At 44.0% G+C, this 5,649-nt stretch overlaps 1 pseudogene; it reads left to right on the top strand.

Annotated features, from left to right (window-relative positions):
- Positions 1–3,232: 3,232 nt before the first annotated feature.
- Positions 3,233–5,227, top strand: LOC146990119 (E3 SUMO-protein ligase ZBED1-like; annotated as a pseudogene).
- The last annotated feature ends 422 nt before the right edge of the window (positions 5,228–5,649 follow it).

The following is a 5,649-nucleotide window of genomic DNA, read 5'->3' on the forward strand; positions in this document are numbered from 1 at the left end:
GGGAGCACCAGACTTAAATGACATGGCGATAACAGACCAGAAAGGCCGTCGATATGAGCTGCATATATCGTCTTTTTTTTTTATTTTTTAAATTGAGCAATATCGTCGGGTGTGTGTGCGTGCGTACTGTGAGTGTGTGTGTGTGTGTGTGTGTGCGTGCGTGCGTGCGTGCGTGCGTACGTACGTGTGTGTGTGTGTGTGTGTGTGTGTGTGTGCGTGCGAGAGAGAGAGAGAGAGAGACTGTGTGTGTATGTGTGAGATAACCAGGTGAAGTTTTTTTGTTTTTGTTTTTTTTTTTGGATTAGACCCTTCTACTTAATGCAGTGTGTAGGCCTAGTTAGTTGCTATACTTTTGTGAGATGGGATAACCTAACTTTTAGCTGTGTTAACCATTTAATGGGTATAATTTATTTATTAGCCCACCCAACTAATTTGACCACCAGCCGCCACTGGTTAGGAGATGGCCCTTCGGGGAAGGTTCCTGCAGTGGAGTCACACATCAACGGCCCTGGCTCCAATCAAATTACCCTGAAGTTCCTTAAGTGGAAACGCGCCTAGTGATGGTCTGGAGACAACACTTTCTTGGACTTTAGTAGTAAAGTGACATAGCTTCAATCAGACACATGTGGCCCATGGAGGGATGAAGGATGATATTAGAATTTGGCATATTATGTTTCCAGTGGGGAAGATTACTCATTCACAGTTCAAACAAAGAGCCACTTGAGAAAACAAAGGCTTTAATCTGTGTGTAATGTTCCCCAGGGTCACTGTTTGACCCGAGTTCTCTCGTAACGTGGAGCCGAGCTGATAAGCGGCAGGTGTCAGGTAGCACAGAAGAAGGAGAGCTGGTGTTAAACACTGCATGTCAGACCAATAATGAAGGTTGAGGTCAGACAAATCTTCTGTATTACATTTCCACATTAACCCCGACTGGGCGGCCGTGTGGAAAGAATACAGTGCTACTACAATAATAACACGGAGATCCAATCGTGTTCATGCTCTCCGGCTCCCCCACCAAGTGGCGGGCTGCTGTTTTATTAATGAAAGCCCCAACGCACAAAGATGTCTCATTATTTTTCCATGAATATCTACGGAGAAAATGAAATCCCTCCCTTCGAACCTTTCAACCTCACCTTCCCGCTGAAGGAATGAAACAATAATCAGGACGGGAGACGTGTTATCGAGGTTCAGCGCTTCATTCACAACTTGGCCATCCTCTCGCTGAGGAGGGAAATGCAATTTATTCAGTTCACTGAGGGGAGAGTCTTATCCGATCGGCAGAATAAAAGAGCATTAATAAGACTTTCTCTCTCTCTCTCTCACACACACACACACACACACACACACACACACACACACACACACACACACTAGCCTCCCCCTGTAAGGAGCACCAATCAGGTGGCTCGAACCTCGAGCTGCTATCCATCACTCAGTCGTTCCTCTGACTGTTTATACAGCAGTTAAATCATAAACCTTCAACCCTGTTTAAAGTTTTTACTGAATGTTATATTTCAGAAAAAAAAATTAATTACATGCTGATTAACCTGAGTTTTGTTGACCAGAGTTCTTATCTGTAACTTTTGCCTTCGGATTGGCTGTAATTCTATCTATTTCCCATGATGAGTGGAGGTAGAGGAATCCGTTGAAGCAACTTTTTCGTCGCGTAAACTGACACCTCCTCCTTTGCCCCATTTCCTCTTCTTCTTGTCCCACTTTAATATTCCAGAGCCAAACTTATAGTAGTGTTTAGCTGCAGTAGTGTGTCTCTGGTGTACTTGATCCTCACCGTCTTGCCTATTGCCTAGGTGATACTGCTGCTGGAAAAAGGACCAATCAGAAGAAACCACAGCACGATCAGAGAAAGGAGATCCATGTCGAATTGGTAAAGGCCCCGGAGCACTTGTTCCATGCGATTAAAACTCTTATAGAACTTTAAAAACGTTAAAGGACAGAAGCACGAGCACCCAAACTTCTCACTCCACACCGTGTTAATCGGTCATCCTTGTGACTGTGGAGGACGTTTGAGTTCAGTGAATTCATCATTGTGTTCAAGAAACCAGTTTGAGATGATCTGAGCTTTGTGACCTAGAGCGTCATCCTGGTAGCCACCAGAAGATGGTTCACTGTGGTCACAAAGGGACAGACATGGTCAGCAACAATACTCAGGTCGGCCGTGGTGTTTAAATGATGCTCAGTTGGGACTAAGGGGCTCAAAGTGAACCAAGAAAATATCCCCCACTCCATCAGACCACCACCAGCAGCCTGAACTGTTGATCCAAGGCAGGATGGATCCATACTTTCTAACCAGACCGAAATTAAGACTCATCAGATCCAGGCAACGTTTTTTGCGTTATTTTTTTTATTTCGGTGTTTTCAGCTCTCCAAAAAAACAAAAACAAATGCCACCTAAACGTTCAAGAGTATGGCTCTTCTACGAGCCCGTGGGGCCGGGGATAAATGCCTGCAAAAAATGTGGCAAGCATATTTTTGGTAAGTCAGGGAACACCAGCAACATGATCAAACATCTGATAATACATGGCGAGAACTTCCGAGTGGAGAGCTGTACGGTGTTTGGCAAGAAGCCGGCTTCGACACCGGCATTGTCATCTCAGGACGACATAGAGCAACCGTCGATAACTCCAGGTAATATGTTTTGGTTACTAGGTTAACAGTAATCGTCTTCTGTGTGTTAAAACAATTATTGTTAAGTAAATCGTTTTGGGCATGTTAGGTATGTGTGCTAATGCTAGCCTTAGCTTGCTCGCTAATTTTACGTAACGTTAATTAGCAAATTAGCAGTGTGGCACCCTACTCAGTCTTTGTTCAGTGGTTAACTTACTGGTAGTTTTAGCTTCTGTGGCAGCTTAATTACATACTTATGTTAAGGTCCAACTACTACTACCACCACCACCACTGCACCGGCTGGTGCCACAGACTCTAGCAGCAGCAGCAGCAGCAGTCTCATCACTACACCATTCACATTAGCTGCAAGGTCACAGATGACGAGGGAGAGGAAGGAAGAATGCCACAGGAAAGTTACAGCTTTTATTGTGAAGGGGCTTCAGCCGTTTTCTACAGTAGAGTCACCTTGGTTTAGGTAAGCCAGCCAGCACAGAGCTCATAGCTCACTCAATTATGCTCAGAAAATGGAAGTATTCAACAACTAACATACTGCTTTGAGATGAATCATTCAAGATGTTCTGTGTCCTGTGTTTTACTACTTAGAGAGATGGTTGCTGCCCTTAACCCACGGTATCAACTGCCATCAAGAGACATGCTCTCTAACACACTGATACCAGTATGGTATGCAGTAGAGAGGGAGAGAGTGCAGGCTGAGTTGGAGGAGACTGAGCATGTGGCACTTACCTGTGATGGTTGGACCAGTGTAGCCCAGGATCATTACATCACAGTGACTGTCCACTTTGCTAAGGGAGGTCAGCTGCAAGAAAGGGTTCTCCACACCAAAGCTGTCTATGAGGCCCAGACAGGAGAATTTGTGGCAGAAGAGATTTCTCACATAATGGCAGAGTTTAATATCCAGGGAAAGGTGGCAGCATTAACAGTCGACAATGCTGCAAATATGGGCGTGGCTGCAAGGAGGTTAAAGATGCTCAAGATAGGCTGCTCTGCTCATTCTCTGAACCTTGCTGCCCAAAAGGTGTATACTGAACCAACAGTGTCAAACTGGGCTGCAAGAATCCGGGCAGTGGTTGTGTGGCTGAGGAAGGCGAGCTTGGCCAAGCCAGTTATGACGGAGAAACAACACCTCTTAAGTATGTCTATTCCTCTATTGGCAGCATAAATGTTTCCAAAACTCTTAACATGTAAATGAAATGCATATTGTGCATTGTTAATGTTTTCAGATCTCCCACAGCATGCAATGGTGCTTGATGTGCGAACGAGGTGGAATACACTCTACTTGATGATTGAACGGTTTGTAGAGCAGTATTCAGCCATTCAGGCAGCATCTTTGGACCCCAGGCTCAGGAGGTCAATGGAAAGGGACAGGTAAGATTTGATGTGCATGACATTATCACTAGTCTGACACAGTACTTCTTTAATTTGATATCTTCATTAAAACTGCTTTGGTTTTGTGTGTGGTGGTTGTCTTCTTTTTTTCAGGCTGCAGAGAATTACAGACCAGGACTTCAGGCGTGCAGAGGAGTTTGTGAGAGTGATGCGAATCCTGTACACCTCAACACTGTGTGTGTCCTCAGAAAGGGCTCCAGCATGTGGCCAAATTCTGCCCATCCTGCAGAAGCTTGAGGGGCCACTTCAAGGTTCAGGATGCAGACTCCACCTTTACTGCTGCCATTAAGAAAAGGGTCTGGGATGACCTTTCAAAGCGTTACACGGTATGTATTTTGTTGTTGTTGTTGTAGTAAATCAGTAACATACATTATGAAAGGGTCTAACTCTGGTACTGGCATATTAATTGTCTCCTACAACAGGATGAAGAAATCAGGATGTTCCTGGAAGAGGCCACATCACTCGACCCCAGGTTTAAGACCAGAATCCTGGATGCTGCCGTTTGGTCTCGGTTGGAGGAGAAGGCATGTGGTGAAAACTCTGAACAGGTTTGTTACCTTCACTTTGACTATTGTTACTGTACATTCTGGGATGAAGATATTGATTATTAAAATGCCACACAGAATAGTGATATAAAACTGTATTATAGCATGCACTGGAAATTAATGAAGAACTGGATGAGGGGATGAAGGAGGAATTAGGGGATGAAGAGGCTGCATCACTGGAGAACACAACACATGTAAGCTTTCCGTAATACTTACCATTATTTACTTACTCATATCTTAATCAGACAAACCTAAGCACTTTACATTAAGATAATCAGTACTTGAGTGCTTTCCTCTGGTTTTGTCTCACTTATTTTTTGTTTTTCTCTCAATTTTTACCTTGATACTTACCTTTATAGATTGCTGTGACTAGCCACTCCATGTGTCACTCTGCACTGGGGGAGCTGTTTGCAGAGGAGGACCTGGCCCTTAAAACCGGCAGCCAGGCAGCACCACTAATCGACCGGTCAGAGAAGGCAAGGAAGGAGCTTGAGCTCTACAGAGCTCTTCCTCCAGAGCTGACCTCCACCAATCCAGCTGAGTGGTGGTGGGAGAGGAGAGGGACATTCCCTATGCTGTTTAATCTGGCCTCCAAATACACCTGTGCCCAGGCATCCTCCACTCCAGCTGAACGTTTCAACCGCTGGTGACACAATCAGCCGGGAAAGGGCTTGCCTTTCGCCAGAGAAGGCAGACATGTTAATATTTCTGAAAAAAAATTGTTAATAATTAATGAGGACTGACTGATGGTTCAGTGTTGTTGTGTGTTGTTGTGTTGGCTGTGATATTGACACAGAGAAAAACACTTAATTGTACAGGTTTGTACAACTGATGAGACAACTGATGAGTCAGTGTTGTTGTGTGTTGTTGTGTTGGTTGTAATATTGACAGAGAGAAAAATATTTCATTGTACAGGTTTGTACAGCTGTTAATAAATATTTAAGCACTTTTGAAATGCATTCGTGTAGAAAAGCTTTTGAATGGGGAGAAGTGGTGACATTTATGCAACTGATTGCTTTATTTTCACATGATTAATATTGAATGAAGTTGAAAAAAAAGTATCGAATGAAGT

Source organism: Trachurus japonicus, chromosome 3 (assembly GCF_045865225.1).
Source record: "Trachurus japonicus isolate A0001 chromosome 3, Traja_1.0".
NCBI lineage: Eukaryota > Metazoa > Chordata > Actinopteri > Carangiformes > Carangidae > Trachurus > Trachurus japonicus.